The sequence below is a fragment of the Stenella coeruleoalba genome (assembly GCF_951394435.1).
Source record: "Stenella coeruleoalba genome assembly, chromosome: 4".
Taxonomy (NCBI): Eukaryota; Metazoa; Chordata; class Mammalia; order Artiodactyla; family Delphinidae; genus Stenella; species Stenella coeruleoalba.
In genome coordinates, this window is record NC_137149.1 from 54864501 (window position 1) to 54885317 (window position 20817).

Sequence of the window (20817 nt, forward strand, 5' to 3'; positions counted from 1 at the left end):
TCTATCTAACTTTTAAAGAAGAGCTAATGCCCATCCTTCTTAAACTCTTCAAAAAAATTGCAAAGAAAGGAACACTCCCAAGCTCATTCTATGAGGCCACCATCACCCTGATACCAAAACCGAAGATATAACAAAGAAAGAAAATTACTGACCAGTATCACTGATGAGCATAGACACAAAAATCCTCAACAAAATACTAGCAAACAGAATCCATCAACACATTAAAAGGATCATACACCATGATCAAGTTGGATTTATCCCAGGGATGCAAGGTTTCTTCCATGTATGCAAATCAATCAATGTGATACACCATGTTAACAGATTGGAAAATAAAAACCATATGTTAATACCAATAGATGCAGAAAAAGCTTTTGACAAAATTCAACACCCATTTATGAAAAAAAACTCTTGAGAATGAAGGCCCAGAGGGAACCTACCTCAACATAATAAAGGCCATATAAAACAAACCCACAGCAAACATCATTCTCAATGGTGAAAAACTGAAAGCATTTCCTCTAAGATCAGGAACAAGACAAGGATGTCCACTCTCACCACTATTATTCAACATAGTTTTGGAAGTCCTAGCTATAGTAATCAGAGAAGAAAAAGAATAAAACTCATACAAATTGGAAAAGAAGAATTAAAACTGTCACTCTTTGTAGATGACATGAGAGTATACATATAAAATCCTAAAGATGCCACCAGAATACTTCTAGAACTAATCAATGAATTTAGTAAGGTTGTAGGATACAAAATTAATGCACAGAAATCGCTTGCATTCCTATTGCTAGAAATGATAGATCAGAAAGAGAAATTAAGGAAACAATCCCATTTACCATTGCAACAAAAAGAATAAAATACCTAGGAATAAACCTACTTAAGGGGGCAAAAGACCTCTACTCAGAAAACAATAAGATACTGATGAAAGAAATCAAAGATGACACAAACACATGGAGAGATATATCATGTTCTTGTATTGGAAGAATCAATATTGTGAAAATGACTGTACTACCCGAAGCAATCTACAGATTCAATGTAATCACTATCAAATTACCAATGGCATTTTTCATAGAATTAGAAAAAAAAAATTACAATTTGTATGGAAACAAAATAGACCCCGAACAGCCAAAGCAATCTTGAGAAAGAAATATAGAGCTGGAGGAATCAGGATCCCTGACTTCAGACTATACTACAAAGCTACAGTAATCAAGAGAGTATAGTACTGGCACAAAAACAGAAATATAGATCAATGGAACAAATTAGAACTTGCAGAGATAAACTCATGCACCTATGGTCACCTAATCTATGACAAAGGAGGTAAGAATACACAATGGAGAGAGACAGTGTCTTCAATAAATGGTGCCAGGATAAACTGGACAGCTACATGTAAAAGAATGAAATTAGAACATTCCCTAACACCATACACAAAAATAAACTCAAAATGGATTAAAGACCTAAATGTAAGGCCATACACTATAAGACTCTTAAAGGAAAACATAGGTAGAACACTCTTTGACATAAATCACAGAAGAACTTTTTGACCCACCTCCTAGAGTAATGGAAATAAGAAAAAGAAAAAAATGGACCCTAATTAAACTTAAAAGCTTTTGCATATCAAAGGAAACCATAAACAAGATGAAAAGACAACACTCAGAATGGGAGAAAATGTTTGCAAATGAAGAAACGGACAAAGGATTCATCTCCAAAATATACAAACAGCTCATACAGCTCAATAAAAAAAAAAAGAAACACAATCCAATCAAAAAATAGGCAGAAGATCTAAATAGACATTCTCCAAAGAAGACATACAGAGGTCCAAGAGGCACATTAAAAGATGCTCAACATCACTAATTATTAGAGAAATGCAAATCAAAACTACAATGAGATACTACTTCACACCGTTCAGAATGGCCATCATCAAAAAAATCTACAAACAGTAAATGCTGGAGAGGGTGTGGAGAAAAGGCAATGCTCTTACTCTGTTGGTGAGACTGTAAATTGATACAGCCACTATGGAGAACAGTATGGAGGTTCATTAAAAAACTAAAAATAGAACTACCATATGGCCCAGCAATCCCACTCCTGGGCACATACCCAGAGAAAACCATAATTACAAAAGATACATGCACCCCAATATTCATTGAAGCTCTATTTACAATAGCCAGTACATGAAAGCAACCTATATGTCCATCAACAGAGGAATGCATGAGGAAGATGTGTTACGTATATACAATGGAATATTATTCAGCTATAAAAGGGAACAAAATTGTGCCATTTGCAGAGATGTGGATGGACCTTAGGGACTCTCATACAGAGTGAAGTAAGTTGGAAAGAGGAAAACAAATATCGTATATTAATGTATATATGTGGAATTTAGAAAAATGGTACAGATGAACCTATTTGCAAAGCAGAAATAGAGACACAGATGTAGAGAACAAACGTATGGACACCAAATGGGGAGGGGTGTGTGAGTGGTTTGAGAAATTGGGATTAACGTATGTACCCTTCTGTATATGAAGTAGATGGCTGGTGAGGCCCTACTGTATAGCACAGGGGAAAAAAATTAAAATAAAAAGAAGGTACAGTCTGTTTGCAGGACATATATAAAGTTAACCTTAAACATGCATTCTGATATACATTAGGAGCAGAAAAATACTGTTTGATTCCACTTATACAAGGTACTTAGAATAGTCAAATTCATGGAGTCAGAAAGTATATTGGCAGATACCAGGGGCTGGGGAATGGGGAGCTAGTGTTAATTGGGGGCAGAGTTTCAGTTTAGGAAGGTGAAATATTTGTGAGATGGATGATGGTGAGTGTTGTACAGCAATGTGAATGTATTTAGTGTCACTGAACTGTACAATTAAGTATGGTTAAAATTGTGTGTTTTATATTATGCAACTTTTACCACAATAAAAAAAAATTAAATCTGCAAAGTGGATAATAGATTTCTATTATTTGCTTGGCAACATTGTTTTATGTTCCACAGATGAATTTCATATTGATGATTTATTTTTAAACTTACCTGCATGAAGTTTTTGGAAACTTGAACAGGTATAGTTAAGATCACTGAAATTTCTATGCACCTGGAGTTTATTGTTTCAAAGAAAATGATTAATACAATTAGCATATGGTGTGCAATAAATCATTGCCAATTTGTTTCTTCCCAGTTATATTTTATATGCTCAACAATTTAAATTGTATTAACTTATTACTTTAAATTATAGTAGTGAAAATTTTATTCCAGTACTGAAATTAATTCTGTATTTAAAAATTTGGGTTCATCATACATATCTACATACACATATATAATATTAATATAAATATATATATAATCTTAAGATATATATATATACATTTACATACACACATGAATACATGTTTGTATGCATATATAAAAACAGAAACATTTATGTATGTAACAAGAGTAGTATTTTCTTTTACTGGTATAATTTTAGGGATTCTAAAAATGATCTCTTTCCCTATAAAATCTCTTGGTAACATGCCTGAATTTCTACTATCAAAGTCTCACTTCTTTCTATTTCAAATATTTCATGTTTTGAAGACAAGTGCTCTAAAGCAATAACAGCAACCTATAGAGATACCACTAATTGTTTAAACAGAATTCACCAGGTTACTTCTCTATAAAAAGAGACAAGAATCAAGAAGAAAGAGTGTAAGGATTGGGTTCATATTATGTTTGAAGTGTGGAGATATAGGCCTAATTAAGGTACCAGAATCAAGGGACTCAACATTTTGGCTATAATTTGATATAAACTGGGCTTCTTTGTAGGGAAATCCAAAACTTGGAAAAAAAAAATGAATTGATAAGGGAAGTGCAAAAGCTCTAAGGTTTTTGAGCTGTAATTTTCCTTTTCCATGTATTGGAATTAATATTTTACCACTTTCTGATTTAAGCCTATTCTTTGATTCTGTGTTTTCCTGTTAAGAATACTTTGGGTAATTTTTTAATATCAACAACCTAAAGTCCCATCTCTTTTCATGGCATTCAGTCCTATTCTTCCTCTGGTCCTTAATTAGCATACCAGTCTGTTGCTACCTGTGAGCGTTCAGCCAGAAGCCAAATGACATATATGCCCCAGGTATTTTCACAATAATATTTGGCTTTGATATTGCTGAGCATGACATCCTTTTAATTTTTTTTTTAAGAGGAAAGACTTTCTGCCATTTCCTCAACCTGAAATAACCATGTCTTTATTTTTTTCCCTTCTTAGCGGAATATTTAGAATATTTTCAGTCCTACATCACATTTCATATCTTTCCAAAGCATTAGTGTTTCCTTTTTCTTATTATACTATTTCCCATTATTACGCCATTTCTCACTGTATGGCAGTAAAATGTTTATATATCTACTTCTGCTACTCATTATATATGCCACTATGGCAGGGATGTTGTCTTAGTTTTAGTGACCTTAATACAAAAAAGAGAATAAATACATACTACTTTTAAATTTAAGAATCATATTTAGGCCACCATGATTTCTTAAAATGCACTTTCTTCCTAAGACACATTTATTCTTTATCTATGTAAGCTGTCAATCTTTGCCAAAACATGAATTGTCACTCATCTGTATTAATGTAATTGGATCCTTGACAACTTTGTTCAAACTTTCTTTTTTCCTATATGCAGGGAAGTTCAAGTAATTATTGCTGTGCTACAAGAATGTTCTAAATTTACATTTAAAAAAATTAAGCATGTAATCAGTAGTGATTATATGCTACATATCACAGAAAACAAAATAAATAAATTGCAAAACAATTATTTTTGAAAATATTACTGTCCTGATTAGATCCAGCCCGAGGACAGGATATGCTTTCTTGTTGCTGTCTAGTGTCTTTTTGTTTCACCTTGAAAGACTCCCATTAGATTTCTTATAAGGCAAGTCTAGTGTCAAGGAAATCCCTCAGCTTTTGTTTATCCGAGAAAGTCCTTATTTTTCCTTCAATTCTCAAGAACCCTTTTTTCTGGATGTAGTATTCTTTGTTAACAGGTGTTTGTTTTGTTTTGTTTTAATTTTCAGCACTTTTGAATATTTCATCCCACTTCCTTCTGGCCTGTATGTTTTACCTGGAATAACCACTGATAACCTTATGAGAGCTCCCTTACATATGATGAGTCATTATTCTCTTGCTGCTTTCACGATTCTCTCTTTGTTGTTGAATTTAGCAGTTCTGTGATAATGTGTCTTAGTGTGGGCCTTCTTGAATTTGTTCTAATTGGGATCTTTCCAGCTTATTTTGAATTCTTTGTCAGGTAATTTGTAGACCTCTATTTCCTTAAAGTCAGTTTATGGAGATTGTTTTCCTTCGATTGGGTCACATTTTCTTATTTCTTTGTGTGCCTTACAATATTTTGTTGTGATCTGACCATTTGAAAAAAAAACAGTCATTCTCTCAGTCTTTTCTGACAGGCTTCATACAAAGAAAGACCACCAATCAGCCTGGCTAGAGGTTCTTGGGGCCTCTCAAACTTTTCCTGTGATTACATTTTCTCTCGGCTTCTGTATATAATTTCTCATTTAGAGAGGTTTGTCAGTAGCTTTATTAAAAGCTTGTAGTCTCTTTCTCTCTCTGATGTCTGTCTGCATTGCTGCAGGTTTTTTGGTACTTCTTTAAACCACTGCGCTCTCCTTTGTTCTCACCCACCCCCGGTAGCCAAAGAATGTTGTCACCCATCAACATTAGGAGTCAAGTGAAACACAAACCAATCCTCAAGGAGGCCTCTGAAGAGCCAGAATGTTGCATGATTGTTCCACTCTTCCTTTACCCTCCCATGGGAGAAGCCACACGTTGGGTTTCTCAGCCTAACTGTGAGCTGTGCCAGCTTGGTAGAAAAACTGACATAGTTGAAATAAAACAGGTTTCTTACTCATTCTCATGCAGATGTTCTTGGCTTTGAGCTTGTCTGGGTCACTGCAATTTCCTAACTGCATCTAGACTTCTCATAAAGGTTTTGTAGACCTTATATTGTTAAATCAGTGTTTCCAAGGAGGAACAAAGTCTGGGGCTTCCTATTTAATGGTCTTGCAAATACCTGGACTGATTTGGATTTTTGTTCTAAGTGAACATGTTTGGGATAGAAGGAAAATAATAAAGGTTGCTTTTAGTTGCTAAGTTTGTGATGATTTGTTATACAGCAAAAGAAAGCTATTATGAAGTGTTTTAGCTAAATAGATTCTATTTTCTGTGTATAACCAGATAAAATACTTTGCTTATATTTGATTAAGATTTTATCTTTTACAGGCATTCCGTATATATTTGCAACATTAATATTTTGCCTGTTATATATGATGTAAATTACTTCTCCACTTGTCTTATTTTAATAATGGTAATTTTACACATATTTTCATTCATTCATGTTGATATAATTGAGCAATTGATTTTATATCATTTCTTTTCCTTGATTTATCTTAAGAAACCACAAGGCCAAAATATAATCTCTATGAAAGAATCTCACAAACGTAATGTTTATCAACAAAACAAAATACAAAGCATCATGTACTGATTGACTCAGCATACATAAAGTTCAAAGAGAGGGTGCACTATTCTGTGTTAGAAATAAAAATAGTGGTGTCCTTTGGAGGGATAGTGCCTGGGATAGGATATAAGGGAAAAATACCTTTTATGCCATTATACACTAAGGCTTGATCCAATGTTTGTTTCCCAGGTGTGTTCACATGGCAAAACTTCAGCAAGCTGTACTCCAACAATCTGTGCACTTTTCTGCATGTTTGTTTCTAACAGTAATAATGTATACCTTCCTATTGACATGCAGTATACAATTGTATGACTATAACACAAAATATTTCCGTATTTAAGTTGTTTTATTAAAAGTAGTGCTGCTATTAACATTTTTGTATGTTTTAAGTCAAGCTATGAACGCTTTTCTCTTTTTTATGTGTCTAGTAGTTTAACTTCTGGGTCACAGGGTTTGCATTTGTTCATCTTTGAGTGATACTGGTAAAGAATTATCCAAAATGGAAATGTACACCCCAAGCAGCAGTACATGAACACTTCAGATATTCGACATTTAACAAATAGTGTCAATCATTTTCAGTTTAGCTATTGGGAAAAGGTGTACATAGTAACATCCCATTGTGTTTTAATTTACATTTCCCTGATGAAATGTGAAGTTGAGTACATTTTAATTTTTGTGAAGTGCCTGTTCTTATCCACTGTCATAATCTGTTGGATATTGTTGTCATTGTCATTGTTGTTGATTTGTGGAAGCTCTTTATTATAAATATGAGTCTTTGTAAGATACATTCATTGTAAACAACTTCTGTCACCCTGGAAATTCCCTTTTTCACTCTCTTCATGGTGACTTTTGATGAATAGTAGTTCTTACTTAAGTACAATGAAAAATTATTTTTCCTTTTGTGTCTTATGTAATACATTTATTTCACTTTGAATAGTGCTATATTTTTACTGTTTAATAAGGTCTTTGAAAACAAGCATAATAATATTGTTTCTGAGACCAAGGGCTCAGGGTTTTTGACCATCTAGATTTGAATCCTACTTTTACTACTTGTTAGCTGTATTACTTTGGGGAAATTGTTTAACCTTTCAACATTTGAGTTTTTTTTAATCTTAATAAAGACCCTGAAATATCTCAAAGAATAGTTTTGAGAATTAAATGAAATAATCTATGTGAAAAACATAAAACAATGCTTGGCACATAGGAAAACTGCACAATAAGTTTAAACTGTTATGTATAACTTTAATTTCATATCTACAAAGTAATACAAAAACATATGAAAATTAGTATTAGTTGTCAAAAGAAGTAAATCTGACTTTCTGACTTAGTTTTCAACAGTCATATTATGTTAAAACTCTTGTTTATTGGAGAAAGAATAGATGATGACTGAGGAAAATAAATATATTCATCAGAGCACTTAGCTGCCATCAACAGAGCCTGACTCTGGATAATTTAAGCAGACATGGAATTCATTAAATGGATTTTAGTGAGTTTGTGTCATTGTTGGTATAGCTAAAAAAAAACTGGTAAAGAACTACAGTGTCAGAAACAACAGCCAACATCATCCTGCAGAATGTTCTGGTGAGGGCTCTACCAACCACAGTCCTACCTCCAAACATAAGATGTGCATCTTGCTCCCTGTCAGTGTCTTGGAAAACTGATTCTTTCTGCACCTGCTGCTATTTTTGGAGAAAAAATCTTCTTCCACAGGACCTGCTTCTTTGGATTACTTACTTCTAACTACCTGTTACTCTCTCTCTCTCTTCTCTCTTTCTCTCTCTCTCTCTCTCTCTGGCTGTTCTCACTTTGGTGTGATAAAGCCAGCTGATGTATTGTAAGCTACCCCATGGAGAGTCCCATGTGGCAAAGAACTAAGGACAGCTTCTGCCCAGAGGGTTTAGAGTCCTCAGTCCAACAACCAGTGAGGAACTGAATCCTGCCAAAGCCACATAAGCCCATGAGAAGTGGATTGTTCTCCAGTTGAGCCTTGATATGACTGTAGTCCCAGCTTACCATTTGACTTCAATCTCATAAAAGATAATAAGCCAGAGGAACCAAGTCTTCAATGACAAGATTCTCAATCTACAGAAACTTTGAAACCATTATTTTTTTAAGCCTCTAAGCTTTGTGTTAATATTTATGCAGTGACAGATTACCAATACAACACCTATGGATCTTTGGCATATATTTTCTGCCCATTAGTATTAAAGTTATTAAAAATAATAAAACCCAATTTTAATCAGAGTCCAATTAGCCAGAATACTCAGATAAGTAAATTTTTTTCCAGAACTTTATAATGTCCTATAATGAAACTATACTGAAAAAAAAATCAAGATAAACATTCTTGTATTAGTGCTAAGGCTTCTGTATTTATGTATATAAACATAATTTGATATAAGAAAAATGAACTTTGGATCTTAAGAGTCTCAAACCAAGTAAAGAGTAAATTTATGGTAACAGAGTCACACATTTCTTGGGTAATAAATGTTAATAAATGCATACTAAATTAATGGAAGACTCATTTCCCTCAGAGTAATAATTTTTAAGACAAAAAGAGATATAAAATAATGATCAAAATTTGGGATCAAGTAAAGTAGTTTTTGTTTTTAAATGAAATGTATTCTTCCCTCAACTATTCTAATAAATCCCATCAAAATTCACATATGTAATCCAGACAAAATAATTTGGTTACTGAAATTAATCCATAAAGTCTTCTGTTATGGAATTCTAAATTTTTGTGTTATTTTTTGAATTAGTACATTTTCATATTAGCATTTGGAAGAACTAAACTTAACCAAACGGGATAAAAGCATTCACCAAAATGACTACAGTGTTTTTTTTTTTTTTTTTTTTTTTTTTTTTGCGATACGCGGGCCTCTCAGTGCTGTGGCCTCTCCCGTTGCGGAGCACAGGCCCTGGACGCGCAGGCTCAGCGGCCATGGCTCACGGGCCCAGCCACTCCGCGGCATGTGGGATCTTCCCAGACCAGGGCACGAACCCGTGTCCCCTGCATCGGCAGGCGGACTCTCAACCACTGCGCCACCAGGGAATCCCCTACAGTGTTTTATGTTTTAAAAAACTTCAACAGTCAGTGAGTTCTTTTTTTCTTTTGTGATTTTCTTTCAATATAAAAATATCACTTTAGACAAGAGATTGAGAGAATAAAGGCAATTACTGTTCAAAAGTAACATTCTCTACCTCTAATACTAAAAAAATGACATTTATGAAATTTTAGAGTTAAACTCTCAAAAATAATAAAATCCCAATAACAGCACCAGAACAATGCTAACTGTATATACTGATATGCAGGATAAGCTGGTATAAAGTCTACAGTATTAAGACATGGCTTTCTAAGTGAAAAGCTATTGATTAGTATTAAAGTACTTTTAACCTTACCTCTGCAAATCAGAAAATATTTCTCCAGTGTTTTTATTCTGTAGAAAAGTTTAGCTATTTCAAGTTGATGGTCTTTTGTATCTTTCAGATAGAAGGTCATTGATAACTAAACAATATCTCAAAAAACTAACAGACATCATAATAAATCAATGCATTTTAGGCTGGGATAGCCAAAAATCCAGTACCTTTTACAAAATAACCATTTAAAATGCATCCTATTTAACATGATACTTATGTTTGATATTGAGATAGTTAATTTTGTTATTAACTTATAGAATGAAGAGGTGTAGAGGGATATACATTGGTATAATAACTGAGAGTAATTTATTTACTATGAGCTCCTCATTTATATGATGTTATTTGGTGATACATGCTGAGGTAGAGAAAGAAAGAATGCATGGCTTCCAGACTTAAAGATCTCACTATAAGTACATACAGTTCAGCATTGTGGAGTCAGCCTCCAAGCTGGCCTACAGTGATTCCCAACTGCTGGTATTCATGCTTCTATACAATCCCCTCCTGCACTGAATAGGTCTGTCAATAAGCTACTGTGAATATGGCAATGCTAGGTCATAACAGATAGTACAACTTTCTCCTTGCTCTTTGGGATTGCTTGCTCTAGAAGAAACTAGCTGCCATGGTGGAGGCCACTAAAGCTAGATCTATGTGGCAAAGTTCTGAGACCTTTTGACAACTTCCAGTAAGAAACAGAAGCCCCCTACTAACAATCATGTGAATGAGCCACCTTAGAAGATCATCCAGCCAAGGTTAATCCTTCAGATAATTATCACCCCAGCAGGCATCTTAGTTTGAACCTCATGAGAGATCCCCCAGCCAGGACTAATCAGTTATGCTGTTCTTGAATTTCTGACCTACAGAAAATGTGTGACATAATACAAAGTATAGTTGGGTTAAGCCTCTACATTTTGAGAGTAATTTGTTATGCAGCAATAAATAACTAATATGCACAGAACAGCCTGTATAAAAAAAAAAAAGAGAGAGAGAGAGAGACCCTAGTATTCCAGTACTAACTTAAATGAGTTTATATGTATGCCTGTGGATACATGGGAAAGAATATATACATATTCAAAACAATTCCAAGAGAGCATACATAAGAAAAATGTGTGAAGTGAGCACATCTTATTTCCAAAAAAGAAAGCAATGTGTGTTATGAATTTTCAAAGAAATAATGGACACAATAAATTCCTCTCACACACACCATCATGCCAAAGACTGTTAAACATGGATTCTTGCCCACTGATGCACAGCAGGATAAAAATTAGAGGATGTTTAACCAGGTGTCTCCAGGGCTGTCCACCACTGCTGTCAACCAAAACAGTTCAAACGGCTCCTCTCAGACTGTTTGCATTAATGAATAGATGATGTCTAAAACCATATGGGATTCTGTACTCTCCTTAATTAAAATTAATTGCCCCATGAATGATTAATGTTTAGTCTGAATTTTTCATAATTTCTATATTACTGAGATACCAAACAATGCAACTCATCTACATCTTATGTTACTCTTTCAATCTCCATTAAAAAAGTAATTAATTAATACATCTGTTTTCTTTTACTAAATATGACTAATTGCTCATTTTTAAGCATTAAGTATTTACTGCAGAAATTTACTGGAAGAAATTTCTGGCATTTCTAGTAATTTAAACTTTGCTTGGAACCATAAGTAATAACTATCTGATACTAGAGACAGTTCTAGAATAGATTGGCTTGCTTTAACTGTCAATAAGAAGGCATATGCAATTCTTCAATCAATTTTGGAAATTAAAAAATAAAAGATATAAAGTACACTTAATATTTTTGCAAAACAATGCTTTTCAAAAATATTTAAATTTTTCTTCTGCTACATAACCTTGGAAGACTATCATTTATATGTTTTCCTTATAAAATAATCATTTTCAAAAAATGTTTACTTCCATACTCAAGAGATAATGCCTTCCAAATTAGTAAATTTATTTTTAAAAAAAATCTCATTCTGGGAAAGCTACCATAACAATCATCTACTCTTACAAAACAATGTTCAGGACTACAAAGGAGTTTTCTGATAGAGCCTGGACTGGGTTTTATGTTCCTTGAGAGACATGGCCTCCTTATCATGGAGCTGTAGTGGCTATTAACACTTACAAAATAGTAATTGGTTCTAGGACTTAAATTTTGGGTCAATTAGTGGTAAATGTCTTTTCAAACATATTTTAAGCAAATTGTATTATTTAAGTAAACTAGTCAAATATATCACTTTGGCTCATTATTTCGGTACTCTCAGTCAACCAGTTTCGATTATAGCTCATTTATAAGAAAGCTAATGAGACCAAGATTTAAGTCTTTATTTGAGCTTGTTTATTTTGTACCCATACAAACTCAGCCCCCATCACCCAGTTTTGCTAATGTGTACCAATTTTTATGAGCAAAATGGATATCTGAGAAGAGATAAAACATGGCCCATAATCTTTAAAGAGAAACCCACATATCATGCTTTAAAAGGATGGGTCAGTAACTTAAAAAAGAATTGATACAATTTCTAATGTATCTTTCTGTTTTTTATTTTAATTTTTGTTAAATAATAACAATTTATGAAATGAAATAATTTACAAAACTAAAATAGTCTTGTATAGTTTATAATTATAAAAAGTAGCCTCCTGTCCCCTAACCTTCACCATTACTGTCCAACTCTTAAGAATCATACACTTTTAACTCATTTAGCTAATTTGTCTTAGTATTTACCTCCATTTTTCTAAATGATTTGCTTCTTTTCAAAATGTTCTTAAATTTAGTTATTTCTTATATGAGAGTACTTTGTTTCCTACACTTCCCCCACCCCCCAAATTACAAATCTACACAAAAATATGCCTCCTTCTCATCCTTTCAAGACTTTTACATATGAACTTCAGTCAAATCAATAGCCAGTGTTTACATTATTATGATGATTCAACAACTATTCACTGTGGCAAGCAGAATCAATTCTAAATATGTTCCCCCAAGTTTCCTTTCCTTTGGTTTTTCAATCAAACACTAATCTAGCTACTGCTGTGAAGTGATTTAGCAGACAAAATCTAAAGTTGCTCATCAGTTGACATTAAAGCAGGGAGATTATACTGCATTATTTGAATAGCCACAAATAATTACAAGATTTTAAAACCAGAAGAAGAAGGCATAAAACTGACTCAAACAGATGTAGCAGAAAGGAAGACAGAAAACATGAGGCAGAAGTAGAAGACAGAGAAATTTGAAGTATGAGAAGGATTCAATACACCTTTATTGGCTTGACCCCAAAGAGGATCAGGAACCAAGGAATGAAGGTGGCCTCAAGAAGATGAGAATGTAATCTATCAAAAGGAAAAAAAGCACCTCAGTCCTACAAACAGCATAGAACTAAATTCTACCAACAACCTGAGAACCTGGAAGCTGATTCTCCCTCAAGTCCTCCAGACTGAGAATTTAGACAAGCCAGCCACCTAGATTTAGCCCAGGGAGATATTAAACAGATTCTTAGGACCCTATCCTAGTCCAAGCATTTCTATCTACAGAACTGTGGGATAATAAATGGGTGTTGTTTTGAGTTGGTAAGATTGTGGTGATTTGCTACAGCAGCAATAGAAATCTGATACATTCACCATGGAAACACATAATACAATATGATTACTTTTCACCTCTAAACCATCTAAACTCAGATCACTCTTTACACCTGCCATAGAATAATTACCATGGCCATTTCCTTTATATGTTCCCATGCTGGATATATTGTTTCCCTGGATCTCAGAACTTCCTCCTTTTCTTTCATTTTTGTGGAGAGCACCCTTCAATAGCTTTCTGAAAGGGAAACTTAAAATAACTTTGTTTTCAAAACTTTGTATGAAAATAATTTTGATCAACCCATGAACATAAGCTGGTTGAAAATTGTCTGGATATAGAATTCTAGCGTGGAAATAATTTCTCTTCAGGATTTTGAAAGGCAGTGTCTCTAGCCTTGTTGAAAAGTTCAGTGACATTCTGATGCTGCCACCTTTATAAAAAAACTTTTTTTTTTCTCTATCTCTCTACAGAAGCTTTCCTTTCTTCAGTAAGCCATTATATTCATCCCTAGTGCTTGGAAATTTCCTAAACTGTTCTTACTATGTTTACATTTTCCATCTAGTATGAATACTATTTTGTTAGCCCTTTCAATATGGATATTTATATTCATCCACTTGGGAAAATTTTTTTGAATTATTTTATACTTCTCTCATTTTCTCTGTTCTCTCTAAATTAATGAATAATTGGATAGTTTGGTTTAATACATTAAATATGTAAAATATTTCTCTTCTATTATGTATATAAATATTTTTGTTCTGTTTTCTTGAATATTTTTCTCAAACGTATCTAAAAACCCTCCTTTGCCATTTCTATTTCTGCTTTCATGTTTAAGATCTCCAGAAGTTCCTACTCCATGCATATTTCTAAGATTTCTTTTTTTCCTAATGCTTCCTTTCTATAAAATCTGATTCTTGTTTGATTGTGGAAATATGTTCTCCTATATCTCTAAGGAGATGTTATAATTTACCATATTGGTTTTTTCTTTTGTTATCTTTGATTTTCCCTTCTTATGGCAATAATTGCAATTTTCTATAGAAATAATGGAAAGTATTTCAGTCTTATTTTGCTTTAATTGTTGATAGAAATGTATTTTTTGTGTATTCATAGTTGCAATGCATAAAACATGTGCCCTTAGTCATTTTTGAAGTTTATAGAAAAAACATAGGAAGTTTGATTAATTTATTTGCACAGTTTATATTTTAAAACAGAAAATACATGATGTAATTATAATTGACTTTTCCTCATTATCAGGTATTTTACTGACATGAGAAAACTTCAATTCTGAATAGACAGTGATAAGAGGAGAATCTTCCTTGTCTAATAATTGGATTGTCAACACTGGTTATGTGTTCTATATATCTGAATCTGTTACTCCTTTATTACCTACATGCTTCTGGTACTGATATCATTGGAAGCATCTGAATTATATTACCTCTGTCTCTGTACTTTGTTACCATGCCTGGTGAGTCAGCTCCATGGGCAGTACCAGCAATCCTGGAAGTCACTTCTATACCAGGGCAGCTAGCAGTAATTTAACACTACATAAACATTACCATAAACCGTATACCTGTAATCTCTCTAAACTTATGGTAAATGTATTCAAAAATTGTCTTCTTTGTACTTAGATCCAAGAAATACCTGCAGATCATTAAATACTACCTAACAGGAGGGAACCTAGGATGAAAGTAAGTCAAAGTGAAAAGAGACAATGGTCTTACCTGATTTTAGGCTACATATTTAATGTTGAAAATCTTGCCAAAATATGTCTATGTGAATACATTGCTGGGTTCCTCCCAAGGCCTTGAAAGGAGGCCATGCAAGTGAAGGGCCCTTAAGATTAAGCTTTATAAGCTTCATGACAAATCTACTTCTGCAACAAATTTGCTTTGGGTACCCATCCAGGAAACTGATTGGAAGTATAGATTTTGCCCTTGAAAGCCTATGAAATAGATCAGAATTGTATCTTAAATAAATCAACTTCAAATCAACCCTGTACCTAAATCTGAAAATTCACTCTGCTGTGCAGACCAGATTGAATCCAACTGCATGATCCAATACAGCCTATTAGAAGTTAAGCAATGAGATAAATCTTCAGCATTACAGAGATTCTTTAAACTTGAATGCTAACCTATTCCCATTGTAGAATATCTGGAAAAATTTAAATTGTAAAAAATAAATCCTCTTACAAATTAAAGTCCAAATAAGTAAATTCCCCTGAAATTAAATCCTAAATTATATTACCTCGAGTTTAAGAACTGAACATCAATAAATAAATAAATAAATAAGGCTAAGTGCTATCATTCCCAACTTCTATTTCTACTGAATCTCATTTAAAATGGATTCAAATCCTCAGGTAGAAATTGGCTGCCTCTGGGACGTGTAACCTGGACCATGTTTCAACAAAAAGGGCAGTTAATTCAAGGAACCCAATGTTGTGTTAAATCAAGGCATAGTCTTTTACAAATTTTACTTATAAGTAGAAACAGTTAATAGTTCACATGATGTTATTAAGCACTGACCTTATATACAACCCATTTAGAAAAATTAATTCCTTGTTCTTGGAGCAGTCATTCAGGTAAAATTATGTTCTCTGAACACAATATTTACAGTTGCCAAAATGCAAAACAATGATTCTGTCATATTGGAGTGTAAAAAGACGGATGAAAAGATGTAGTTTTCAGCTTCAGCAGATATCAATCAATGTGTGCCAGTTGCTGAGAGCCCATGACTTTAGATTTAACTCAGTGTGGAACATACTCATTGAGAGATTATTAAAGGTATTTTGTATTTACTCTATCATTCTGGGGAAGTGTGGAATGGAGTGAGGAATCTACAAGTAAAAACCAGCTTCAGAGTTAGAGGGTGATATTCTACTTGTTGGTACATCTTTGCAAAGTTTAGAATGCATTATAGACTGCAACCCCAGATCCCAGATCTTACTACAGCCGCCTTTTTTTTCCCATAGGGCCTATTTAAAACTCATAATGCATTTTCCCTATGAGGTCCATCGTTTTGGCACTCCAGTGCTGCTTTTCCATTGTTGTTGTTGTTAGAAGGGTCTAGTAACATAGCATCTACACTCTACGCTGAGAAGACATTTTCAATAGTGTGTCACAGTGGCTATTTCGACCACCTTTTGCCATAGAATGACTTGGGCTGAAGAAAACTGCCTGTTGGAAGATGTAATTAATTTTCAGAAGCTGTTATAGGGCTGATTATGAGGCTTAACACTAATAACCCATACTGTTTCATAGCACACATGAAAATCAGCAGCTTTGCAAATTAAAAACTAGCAAATACAATTCTGTACATTGAAATTTTAAAGTAATCTTGTTTCAACCCAGGCTAAAATTCCAGAGAATAATACAAGTTTTCTTTCCCAAGAAATGAGGAGAAAAAAATATTTTCATTGACAATTTCTTTCCAACTCATCACTTATGAAAGCCACCTCTCCTATCCTGGAGAGAAGTGAGAATAAGGGTGCAGAAATACAAAGTGTTTTTCTAGTGAAACTCTCCACCGAGAAGGAAGTATAAGGAATGGTGAAGAAACAAAAGTTCTCCTATTAGTTGCTGTCTAATCCCTGGTAATTTATTCATATTTAAGAAGGCATCCAAAAGTTAAATGGTTGCTCTATGACAATGTTGTTTCTTTTATACAGGGTCTCAGTCATTTTATTGTAGTATGCACAAATTACCTGATTGGGGGTGGGGACATTTTTTTAGGTCAATCCATTGTTTCAGAATGTATACTACTAGTTTCCTACCTTGGGTATAATTCTGTATGTCAGTGTTCCGGTATATGAGAAGGATAACTAAAATGGGGATTATTATTATTCAGAAAAGAATATTAAGGTCTAGTCTCATGCATTAATGCCATCCTTGGTGATGATATGTGTCTTTAAGTCTGAAATTTCTCTAGTTTTAATTAACCAAAGAGCAAATTTTTCCCCACCTTGTCAGAAGAGTGGTAGGAGTTTGACGTCATGGAGAAAGAATACTGTTTTGAACATTTAATTATATACTTTCTTGTATAGTGAACCTTACTCTTTTCAACCTCCCTACATCCATAATTTCCACCTTCAGAAATACTGGTGCCTCCAAATCCGGAGGCTTTGAGGCTTCTATAGCAAATTTCCTTGTGTCCTATTGCCTCCTGACTTAACAGGCAGTTGAAGTTGATCATTTTATGCTCTATTAAGTCTATTATTATACATCTGTTCACTTTCCAACTTTTATAGTTTTGCTGACACTGCTCATTCACTACACCTCCATATTCTTCTGTTCTTTTTGGATGTATACATTTGCTTTTATTATATTACCATTCTTTTTAAAGTTTTTTTTTTTTTCTTTTTGGAGGGGCTGGAGACAAGTTAAACACTTTCATTCAAACTACTATGGGCCTTATGGAATAAATTATGTCTTCCCAAAATGTGTAGGTCAGATCCCTAACCCCAATGTGACTGTATTTTGAGATAAGACTGTTAAGGTGGAAATTAAGTTTAAATGAAATCCTAAGGTGAGATGCTAATCCAATAGGACTGGTGTTCTCATAAAAAAGAGGAAAATATAGAAAAGAGGTCATGTGGGGATACAGGGAAGAGGTGGCTGTCTGCAAGGAGCAGACATTATCAAAAGGCTTTATTAAAAATCAACGCTGCTGGCACCTTGGTCTTGGATATGTGGCCTATAGAACTCTGGGAAGATAAATATCTCTTGTGTAAGTCACCCGGTCTGTGGTATTTTGTTAAGGCAACCCTAGCAAAGTAATACAATTGCTCATTAGATAGCATACAATTTTTTAACAAAACAAGTAACTCACAATTCTTCTCAATCATAATTGGAGAATTCCTCCATCTCATTCAGAATATCATAATGAATTTGAGACACTAGACAATTTATAAAGGACGTTCTCGAATTTTGTCAACATTCATCATTTCTTTACGCTTATTTATCATATCTGCATCCTCCCTTGAAAGCATGCTGTCCTGTGACTTTATAACTTATGGATCTTTGACAGAGCAGCCTTAAAACTTATGGCTCAATTTTCCAAAGTTTGTCATGCAGGCATCCCCCTCAGATGTCCTACTCCATTCCAGAAATCCAGTAAAGTCATGGGTTAGAGCTTTCTTCTTGAGATCAGATTCCTCATCTCACATTCAGTAACGGGGTTCTAAACCTTCTCATTTAACATTTTACCTCTTTTGCTCCCCTCCCTCAAAGTTATTCACCACCTCTTTATATCAACTTGTGTCAGGTAGAACAATATCAGAAAAATGATTGGGTCAGAGGTTTCAAACTCAAAGTGTATATTTTGAATTTCTTCTGTAGATTTTATTTTATAGGTATTTTATTTTGACCAACACAGTATTTTATTAATTGTATTTATACAATGTATTTAATTAATTTATTAATTAATTATTAATCTTTAAAAAGATAGATTTTTGTACTCCCTTGAGAAATGTGTAGCTCTAGCAACATGGACTAGTAATATATCTATTGGAGATAAGTAGTACTGCCAAATTTTATGTAAACTACAAGTATTTCCTTCATATAATAATTGTGAGTATACTTACAGTTAGTCTGCTTCAATCACATAGTTTTCTGTGTCATCCTTATATACCTCTTGGTTTATAAAATAAAATTTTTATCAAAAAAAAAAATTAAGAGGTAGCAGGGCTACCACAGAGTTGCACAGATCAGGCACCAAACAACCCTAGATGATGTAACACACTGAGATTATTAAGTGGATTACATTGCCTAGGTTAGTGCACTGACAACTAGTACAACTATACGTTGTCACCCTTGGGCCTATTTTTCCTCTGTCAAAACCTGCTTTTGCCCTTGAAACACAAATATTCTTAAGGCAAAGGGACACAAAGTCCTCTTTACTTCCTTGGAAATGAAGAGGGAAAGAGTACAAGAAAACAAAACATAAATTAATATCTCAATAAATATTCTGTCACAGTTATATAAAAGGAAGAACATAATATATTATCCACGAGAGTAAAATATTTAAACTTTACAAAAAAATGAAAATACTTGTTAAATTACATGAAGCAATTATAGAATTATCTAGACAGAGAAGTAGTCTAAAACATTGAAAAATTAGGATAGTCAATACAGTGAAGTGTACAGGGTTGAGAGCTGGGAGCTCATATTCCTACCCTTAATCCTCCTAGGTTGCATCACTCTTATCTGTTAAAAAGAGATTATACTAAATGATTTTAAGAACTCATTTTATGTTTAGATTCTTTGACTATAATAAGTAGTACAAACTCTTTCAATTCCTAACTCCCAAAGAATGTAGCATTGACCAGTGAATGTTCTCTTATGGTTGTTTTAAAAGAAGCTTTCAACGGAATGATGTTTGTGCTCAGAGCAATCTTATACTGACTTATTTCACTTGTATTCTCATTTGTGATAGAAGAGTCTTGGTTTGCTTTCTTTTCTGGAAGCCACTGCAGATTTAATTTCCCTTAAGCAGTAGAGTAATAACACATTCTCCTTCACCCCACAGCTTGAACAGATTGAGAATTTTAATAGGGAAAACATCAGTGCAGGTAGGGAAAGCCCAGGAGGCTCCAGGAAAGGAGCCTTGAATTTAGTAAGAGAGATATAACAATAGTATGAGTTCTACTGTTTGGTTTCCAGGAAAAACCCATTCTTTCTAACATTCTCACTTCTCTCTCCAACCTTTTATTTTCAATCTTGTTTTCATTTCCCTGAATCCTTATCCATTCAACACTCAGGGGACAATGAACAGACTGCCACTTGCTGCCTCTAAGCCTCTCTTTTACAGATTCATTATCTTTCTTAAAAACAGATTCTAAATACATTGTTCGAGAGAACTTTGCATTTATAGGAGTTTTTACAAGTAAATTATAATTGTCCAACATCTTAAAAGGGGCAATTAAAACACATTTTGATGCTCTGTATTTGACAATCACCATTAAATTCTTCAATGCTTTAGTGAGTACTCACTGTAAAATTTACAGCAACAGGAAAAGAGGAAAAAAATCACTATAAAGCCTAAGGTCAACCAAGATAAAATGTTGTCAGGAAAAGACATTCTTTTGATGAGATGCCAATAATATCTCTGTGTTTGGACAGTGTGTTCTAGTGGAACTAAAAAGAGAAATGAAACCAGATATGGCAGAGATTCTATTCAAGAACCATGAGTTCAGGGAAGCATTGAACTGGATGAGAACAGAATGCACACCACCCCAAAATATGTCTCTTTGACATAAGAATTATTTTAGGGGGATTATTTTTAAGAAACAGCAGGCAAAGAAGAAGATCTGAAGCCAAGTAGATGTTACCTTTTTGTAACAGA